At 38.3% G+C, this 9,979-nt stretch overlaps 1 long non-coding RNA gene across 1 annotated transcript in view; it reads left to right on the top strand.

The window, feature by feature from the left end:
* The window catches only part of LOC106725926, a 58,040-nt gene that overhangs the window by 17,390 nt on the left and 30,671 nt on the right, over positions 1-9,979 (top strand). Inside the window, exon 3 of the long non-coding RNA XR_001361934.1 lies at positions 3,016-3,101. This is a non-coding gene — a long non-coding RNA (uncharacterized LOC106725926). The remainder of the gene's footprint in view (positions 1-3,015; positions 3,102-9,979) is intronic.

Genomic DNA, 9,979 nt, shown 5'->3' with positions numbered 1-9,979 from the left:
CAGGATTTTAAAAAGATTCCCAGGTGATTCTAATGTGCAGCCAAGGTTGAGAACCACTGCTCTAAAGGTCTGTTGATTATAATTCACTCTCCTGTGTAATTTCTGTGTCAGAGTTCTTTAATTGCCGGCCACAGAAAATTATTCTTAGTAACTTAAGCAAAAAAACCATACAGTTTTGGAAGGACACCGGAGTTGCTCAAAACCAAATGAAGTGCTAAACAAACAAGGCCTCAAGGAGGTCAGGGACTAAGGAAGCTTGGGGCCTTTGGGTAGCAGAACCTCAGTCTCTGTGCTCTCCATTTAGGTTTAAAATTTAGGCACAGAGGATCTGATTATTCCATTCAGAGGGATGGGATCTCTGAAAGAATGCTGGAAAAACCAAGCAATAGCTACCAAAGGAAATAAGAAAAAGAGGGGTGTCAACATCAATGTGGAGATGCTGAATAGGCCTTTAGATCTATAAATTTGGATATCAGAGGAGAGGGCTAGACTGGGATAAACAACTAGGAATCGAAAGATAATTGAAATAATGGGCATCGTTGAGAGTGCCCAGGAAGAGAGTGAGTAGCCATGCACCCCTTCATCTCCATTACCTCAGGGTAGGAATGGTTACTGGAATAATTTGTAACTACAGGATTGTTTCTATTTTTTGGAAGATGTGATATTCCTAGTGATTGGGCAGAGTCCAGAGTATGGGAACATATAACACTGTGCTGGGAAAGAACATTCCATCTCATAAGAATGAAGTTGTTATGTGAAGATTTTAATGAAATGTAACTTCTTTATATCAATTACAATAAATGCCATTTTATTTTTTCTCTAAAATTTATTATTTATACAAGGATGGGCAAAAGTAGGTTTATAGTTGTGAGTACATGAAACATAGTTTATTCTTGTATTATTACTTATTAATTGTATTATTTCCATACAAATAACGGTAAACCTGCTTTTCCCCACCCCCATATTTCACTTAGTTTTGTGCTGTTTTATGTATGTCATCTTAATTAATTCTCCCAATGAAGTAGTTATTATTATCACTATATTTTACATGTGGGTTACTTTAGTCTCAGAGAGTTTAAGTAATTTACTCAAGGTCATATTGCTAGAAAGCAGTGGAAATGGGATTGAAGTAAGGCCTGAGTTCAAAGACATTTCTACTCGATATCAAATGATATAGCAATACCAGCATTAGCTATAGTTTAGGATTATTGAGCTCTTAGTGTGTACCATATAGCATACCAATACTTTGTATTCATTATCTCATTTAATCCTCTTAATAACCTTGCAGGTGATCCCTATTTAACAATTGAGGAATCTGAGGCTTAGGGGCCTTAATTTCATGGTTGTAACATAGTAAGTAGTCAGTTTGATTCCAAAGCCTGTGTGTTCAACCTTAGAATAGTGGCTCTCTTTCCTACCTGCATATTAGAATTACCTGGGGTGTTTAAAAAAAAAACTGATGCCAAAGCTCATCATCAAAGATTCTGACTTAATTTATCAGGATATAGACTAGGCATTGGATTTTTTAATAAAAAGCTTTTATTTATTCCTTCAACTTATTCAATCAACATTTTTTAAGATGCTTTTTTATTTATTTTTATTTTTATATATTTTTATTGATTAAGATATTACATATGTGTTCTTATCCCCATGTTACCCCCTACCCCCCTGCTCATGCCCTCACCCCCCTGTTGTCCGTGTTCATTGGTTAGGCCTATATGCTTGCATATAAGTCCTTTGGTTGATCTTATTCAATCAACATTTAATGAATATCTTCTCTATGCCAAATACTTTCTAGACATTTACTTTCTAGTAAGATATATCAGATATCTATTGCCACAATCATACATAACAACTACAAACTCTCAATAGTATGAAAAATTAACAATTTATTAAGCACTTATTCTCACAGATCTGGAGGCCAGTTGGGATTCAGTTGATTATGTAGTGCTATGTGTGTTGGGTAACTCTGATTCAGGCTAGAGTTACTCAACTTTTCTTGCTGTAGAACTGTGAGTCAACTGAGGTGGCTCTGTTTCATGTATTCTCATCTTCAGACCAGTGAACTAGCTGGGACTTGTTTCTCTCATGGCAGTGGCAGAATCATGAGAGGGGACATGTCCAAGCACATTTCATTTCAAGCCTCTGCTTAAGTCACATCTGTGACACTCCATTAGCCAAAGCAAGTCTCAAGGCTGAGCTCAAAGGCAAAAGATGGGAAAATAAGCTTCACTTTTTGTGTGTGCAAAGTTCATGGTAAATTCTGAGAACTGGAGCCATTATTTCAATGTAAGTGGAAAAGACCAAAAAAGAACCATAAATATAATAAAATTATCAAATGTGTTAAAAAGTGATAAGTAATATTGCAAAAAAGAAAAAAAACACTTCTGGTGGGTGATGTGAAGGTTATTCTAATGGGCTGGCTAGGACTGAGAACCACTAATCATACAGTGTTCAACCTGGAAAGAACCCTGGGCTAACATTTCCTCAGCCATTTAAAAAATAATAAAACAGACCCAGAAAGTAGAAGAATCTTACTCAAGGTTCATAGGTAGAATGTTATAGAAATGGAACCGGGGCCTAGGTCTTTTAACTCTCTAGACTGTTTCTCTTATACCAGTATTTCAATTTATGGTCTTCTCTTTTTACCAATGGCTCCAAAAACATGTTGTGGAAAGACACATCCATTCTCTCTTATCCTGTCCTCAAACATTAGAGGTATACTCCATAAATCCTATACTTCCCTTAGTAACCCAGTTCAGAGCCCAATATGACATTACCAATACTTGTACTCTGTAACAGTTTGCAGACAGTCTATCCTTTTATTTTTTTTCTCTGTTCAAATTGAAGACTGTTGCTTTTGGTCTATCTTCATGTGATCCCCCCATTTCCACCCCAGCTATCTACTTGCTTATTGGGCCTTCTCTCTTCCCCAATTCTGTAGTGCCTTAAGTTATATTTTTACTCCAGGCTTCCACTAGGCCGTATAGTTATCATTTCTGTTTTGGATTACAGTGTTCATGATATGCTAGGATGAACAGTCAAAAGAAAAGAAGATATGGAATCTGCTTGTACCTGGAGATTATTATCTGAACATGAAGGTGAGTAACTGAATGAGGTAAGAAAAGATACAATTTAGATAATCCTGTTCATTCTCTTTCCTCTACTCCTCCTCATAGACTTTGGGATTTTTCTGAATATTTAAAATAGTGTCACAAGTGTATAGGTGCGTGCATATTAAGACATTATATGGATACAGTATTTAGCCATTAATAATCTCTTGAGAACGTCTCCACAATTTTGTGTTTTCCCAAATGTGAAAAGAAAAAAAAAACACCAGGAGAAGAGGCAATTGTGGTTTCTACTGTTTTCCATAATCCCCAAAACATTTATAATTATAAAAGACTCTTAAGTCTCTCCCTTTACTATAACCACAGATTTTTATAGGAGACAGAACAAAGAGTGAAGATTACTTGAAGTCCTTGCCCATGTGGCCAATTCCTGAATTCCAAGGAATGTTTAGTTATGAGAATAGAAACTGGTTGTCTTCAACATACCACTTACCTGCCTGCCCATTTCTGTTATATTCTAATATCTGCCTCTTCAGACTTTGCTTTCTCCCATCCACCTAGTCACACCTTCTGCCAACTACATGTTTCAATCTTGCTTTTAAATGTTTGCCAAGTACTAAAGGCTATAGGAATATGAGTATGTGTGCATGTGCTTGTGCATTTTTATCTGTATACCTTTACATGTGTTTGGATTGAGTATGTGGGTACAATTAAGTTGAATGTAGGTCATTGTATATATCTGTCAAACTAACATCAGCAATGCCTTATTCTTTCACATTAAGTCAGTCGCAACCAAAGCTCCAACAGAAGCAGTAGGCTAACATTCAGTGGAAAGTAGAATACCAGAACTACATTGTGCCCCCCAAAATGTGTACACGCTTTAATAGCTGATAGCTCAATTTTGCAAATGAAATGTATTTTAATAAACACTGTCTTTATAATTATTCAAAGTGTGTGATACATTTTTGGGACACCCTATAGTCACTTCAAATAATATATGCCCCTTTAATACCTGAAATTTTCCTTATTGATCATATAACTTTAAATGTTTGTACCCTAAATATATCTAAGTGGGAAGTTCTTACATTTTACTGTATGTTGGACATTAGCTATAAAATACCTTTGTAAGTTAGAATAGATGTGAGGTGACTTACTTTCTTAGTTGTATCTGTGTTTGGGGAACAGTATGAATGGCTGTTCCAGTGTGGCTAAATTTCTTTATATTTCATGTGTTGGCATTAAGATGTATTTGTGCTACTCTTAACCCCCATATTGTCTCCCACAGCTGCTTCAAATTCTTTGGCTTAATTTTCATGGAAGAAGCTTACAGGTAGATGTCTTATCTGTTTTAATATTTTTTTCTGTCTTGGGACTAGTACCTTTCATGAACCGGCTGCTCATACCCACCCTTCTCCCATTTTGTCCCCCCATATTCATTAGGCAAAAATCATTGATCTTTTTTGGTAAGATGAAGTCCCAAACTTTCATAACAGGTAGGATTTATTTATTTATTTATTGATTGATTGATTGATTTATGTTCTTCACCAACAAAGGATATTTTTCCATTGATTTTTAGGGAGAGTGGAAGGGAGAGTGAAAGACAGAGAGAAACATCGATGTGAAAGAAACACATTGATTGGTTGCCTCCTGCAGGAACCCCAGCCAGGTCCTGGGCCAGGGAGGAACCTGCAACCAAGGTACGTGCTCTTGACTAGAATTGAACCCAGGACCCTTTGGTCTGCAGGCCGATGCTGTATCCACTGAGCCAAACTGGTTAGGGTGAACTTTTATATCATATAACATAGTTATTTGAGTACTGGGAGGACTACTGATGGTAGTCAAGCACCAGTTGTATGGAATTTTATGGCCAGAATTCACCGGTCTGCTTCTGGAATAATCTAAATTAAGGTCAACACATTATATATAGCTAGTGGGCTAAATCAAGCCAGTTGCCTTTTTGTAAAGTAAGTTTTACTGGAGCCAGCCATGCTCAGTCATTTACACATTGTGTATGGCTGCTTTCGCACTAAGATGGCAGTTGAGTAAATTGCATCAGAGACCAAAAAGCCTAAACTATTTATGGAATTTCACAGAAAACGTTTGCCAACACATCTAGATCAGTATTCTCTAAACTGAGTTCTACTGAACACTGTTCTCCAGGAGTTAGAAACTGTGCTTTTACAAATGGGTTCTGTAATCATTTAAGAGCAGAAAATGCCAGATTAATTAAAATTAAACAGCCTTTTTCTTTTTTAACTGTAGATCATCTCAGAGCCTTTCATATGCTAATATGCACTGAAAAACTCTAATAAAAGGGGATAACTCATTTGACCACAGGACACAGTTTTTCAGCTCTCCTATTAATATCTTGCAAAATTGTGTTCCAAGGAACACTTATTTGGGAAATGCTAGCTTAAGACATTCACTTACCAGAAATCTGAACTTAATCACCGACTCCTTGGATTGTTCTTTTCTGGTTGTAGAAGGTGAAAAGCTATGTAGTATAGTATTTAAACACATAGACTTTGGATTCAGACAAATCTGAATCTTAAGTCTCTACCACTTACTAGCTGTTGAACCTTGGACAAGTTACCTAATACTGTAAGCAGGACTGGCACATAATTTATGGGGTATGGTACAAAATGGAAAAGCAGGGACCCCTGTTAAAAATTATTAAGAATTTCAAGATAGCAACATCAGAGCATTACATCAAGCATGGGCCCTTCTGAGCATGAGATCTGTGCACAGATTGCACACCCAAGAACTTATAACTCTGGCTATAAATTTAGATTTCCTCAACCATAAAATGTACTTTACAGAATTATTGTGAGGACTAGATCAGAAATGTATGTAATAGAATAGGCAGTAGTAAATTACTTGTGTTTTTTTTTATCCTCACCTGAGGATATGTTTGATTTTAGAAAGAGAGGAAGGGAGAGAGAGAAATAGATCTATCAGTTGCTTCCTCTACAAACCCGGACTGGAGATCGAACCTGCCACATAGGTATGTGCCCTGACTAGGAATTGAACCTGCAGACTTTTGGTGCAGGGGATGACACTCCAACCAACTGAGGCACACAGCCAGGGCTAAATGACTTGTCTTTAACTTGAAAGCATTTATAGCCATATTCAATAAATATTTATTGATTGTCAACTATGTGCAAAGTACCATGCTAGGTACTCAGGGGTACTATGGTGAAGAAGACAGTAAGGTCCCTGCTTTATGTAGATTGTTGTTTAGTGGAAAAGACAGATGATGAAAAAATAAAGAAGACAATTATAAATTGTGATAAATGGAAAGAGAATAGTAGAGAGAATCTGCTTTAAATTGGGTGGTCAACATGGACAATTAGGTGGTAAAAGCCTGGGGCGGGGACGGGAGAGGGCTGGAGGGGGTTAATGGGGAAAAAGGGGGACATATGTGATACTGTCAACAATAAAGGTTTTTTTTTTAATTTTTAAAAGATTGGGTGGTCAGGCAAGTCCTCTTCTAGGAAGTGATATTTACATTGAGTTCTGAAGGATGAGAATGAACTCTCATGGGAAAAGCAGGAGGAAGTGTTTCAGGGAACAAGAATAGCTGGTGGAAAGGGCCTGAAGTGGGAAAGAAGATGGCATTTGTGAAAAACTAAAAGTACGCCAGTGTGGTTTTAGGGTAGGTACTGAGAAGGAGAGTGATATAAAGTGAGGCTGGGGAGGGGATGTTGGTAGGGTCCAGATCATGGCACACCTTGTAGGAGAAGTTAAAGATTTTTGATTTTATACCAAGTGCAATGTAAAGGTCTTGAAAGGTTTTGGGAAGGGCAGTGACATGATGTAATTGATATTTTTAGAAGATCGTATTGGCTGCTGCGTGGAGAGGAGCCATAGATAGGCAAGAGTATATAATCAGGAGGCTACTTCACTCATGAAAGAGTTGATAGTGCATTGTACTTGGGTAGTATTTGAGGATGTAGTGACAAATAAATGGATTGGAGGCTTATTTTAGAAGTGTAAATGATAGGCCTTGCTAACTGACTGGATGTGGAGGATTCAAGGGGGGAAAAAAAGAATGACTCCTAACATTTTTCTGAGCAACTGGGTAATACAATTTCACTGAGATGAGATTCCTGGGGAGGGTATTTTTTGGAGGGGGGGCAGCATCATAGAAATCAAGAACTTGGGTTTAGCCCAAGCTGGTTTGGCTCAGTGGATAGAAGGGTCCTGGGTTTGATTCCAGTCAAGGGCACATGCCCAGGTTGTGGGCTCAATTCCCAGTAGAGACCATGCAGGAGGCAGCTGATCAATGATTCCCTCTCATCATCGATGTTTCTATCTCTCTCTCTCTCTTCTTCTCCTTTCCTCTCTGAAATCAATTAAAAAATATATTTTTAAAAAAACTTGGGTTTAGAGGTAAAGTTTGAGGAGCCTTTGAGACATTCCAGTGGAGATAGTGGTGATGATGGTATTAGTTATAGTTTTTTTTGTATTATTGTCAAGTATTATGGTGTCACCTCATTAGATTACCAGGAAGTATTTAGAAAACATTTGAAAAAAAATACCCCAAAATAGGACTCGATAAATGTTATCACCATGACAAGCATATAAAGTCCTGACTGCTTGTGAAAAAACATGATAATATCAGAAAAGATACCATGCAGAATTCCTCAACAAGATAATTTCATTGAAATGGAACATGTATTTGATCCTGATGAAGAATGTTCCAGCTCATCCTAAACTGTGGTACTTCAGGGATGTGCTGGGTTTGGTAAAACAGCTGTGGTACACAAGTTCATGTTTGACTGGGCAACAGGAATGATTATTCCAGGCAGGTTTAAATATCTCATATACATAAACTGCAGATAAATAAGCCATATTGCTTACCTGATCACTAATAATTTTCAAGATGTGGATGGACTAATCCTGGATGTTATTATTATGTATTCAGAGAAGCTTCTGTTCATTCTTGATGGGTTTCCTGAGCTTCGGTACCCTGTAGGTGATGCGGAAGAGGATCTTAGTGCTAACCCCTAGAAGAGGAAGTCAGTAGAGACCCTCTGGTGTAGTTTTGTGAGGAAAAAACTGTTGCCCAGGTCCTCCCTCCTGATACCTGCCCATCCTATCACCATGAAGAAGCTCCACTCATTATTAAAACAAGCTATCCAGGCAGAGATACTATGGTTTACATATGCTGAAATGAGAACATTTAAAAATTGTTTTATTGTTGATAGTATTCCAGATGTCTCCCTTTTACTCCCCCTTTACTCCCCTCCACCCAGACCCTACCCACACACTCCCAGGTCTTCACCACCCTATTGCTCGTGGGCCACACATACCTATATATATAAAAGCCTAAGCGACTGAATGACTGAACGACCGAATGACTGGTTGACCAGTCGCTATGATGCGCACTGACCACCAGGGGGCAGACGCTTAATGCAGGAGGTGTCCCCTGCTGGTCAGTGCACTCCTACAGCCAACCTCCCACAGCCCCTCCCCGCAGCCAGCCGACCTCCTGTGGCCCCAATCAGCCCCGATCGCAGGCCAGGCTGAGGGACCCCACCCATGCACGAATTCGTGCACTGGGCCTCTAATGGGTATATAAGTTCTTTAGTTTATCTCTCTTCATCCCCCACCCCCACATCAAGGTATTTCAGTCTGTTCCATACCTCCATGCTGCAGGTCTTATTTTGTTGGTCAAATCATTTTGTACATTAGATTCCCCAAATAAGTGAGATCATGTGATATTTGTCTTTCTCAGATGGGCTTATTTCACTGAGCATAATATTCTCCAGGTCCATCCATGCTGTCCAAAAGGGTAAGATATCCCATTTAAAAAAATCTTTATTGTTGAAAGTATTATATAGATCCTCATTTTCCCCCATTAACCTCTTCCAGCCCACTCCCGTCCCCCACCCACAAGGCCCTCACCACCCCATTGTCAGTGTCCATGGATTATGGATATATGCATAGAAGTTCATTGGTTGACCTCTTCCCACCCACTCTCCCTGCCTTCCTCCTGAGGTTCAACAGTCTGTTCATGCTTCTCTAACTCTAGGTCAGTGATGGCGAACCTTTTGAGCTCGGCGTGTCAGCATTTTGAAAAACCCTAACTTAACTCTGGAGCCGTGTCACATATAGAAATTTTTTGATATTTGCAACCATAGTAAAACAAAGACTTATATTTTTGATATTTATTTTATATATTTAAATGCCATTTAACAAAGAAAAATCAACCAAAAAAATGAGTTCGCGTGTCACCTCTGACACGCGTGTCATAGGTTCGCCATCACTGCTCTAAGTCTATTTTTGATCATCAGTTTATTTGGTTCATTAGATTCCACATATGAGTGAGAACATGTGATACTTATCTTTGACTGGCTTACATCGCTCAGTATAATACATTCCAGGTCCATCCATACTGATGAAATTGATAAGCGTTCTTTCTTTTATCATTGCTACATAGTATTCCATTGTGTAAATGTACCATAGTTTTTTTATCCACTCATCTGCTGATGGGCACTTAGGCTGTTTCCAAGTCTTAGCTATTGTAAATTGTGCTGCTATAAACATAGGGGTGCATATTTTCTTTCTGATGAGTGTTTCAGGTTTCTTAAGATATACTCCTAGAAGTGGAATGACAGGATCAAATGGGAGTTCCATTTTTAATTTTTTGAGGAAATTCCATACTGTTTTCTATAGTGTCTGCACCAATCTCCATTCTCACCAGCGATGAACTAGTGTTCCCTTTTCCTGCATCCTCACCAGCACGTGTTTGTTGATTTTTTGGTAACCATTGTGACTGGTGTGAGGTGATATTTCATGGTGGTTTTAATGTGCATTTCACTAATGATTAAGGACTTTGAGCATTTTTTTTCATATGTCTCTTGGCCATTTGTATGTCCTCTTTGGAGAAATGTATTCAGGTC

Source organism: Myotis brandtii, unplaced genomic scaffold (assembly GCF_000412655.1).
Source record: "Myotis brandtii unplaced genomic scaffold, ASM41265v1 scaffold199, whole genome shotgun sequence".
In the NCBI taxonomy this organism is placed as follows: Eukaryota; Metazoa; Chordata; class Mammalia; order Chiroptera; family Vespertilionidae; genus Myotis; species Myotis brandtii.
The sequence above is the reverse complement of the archived record's forward strand: the minus strand, read 5'-3'. Positions and strand labels throughout refer to the sequence as shown.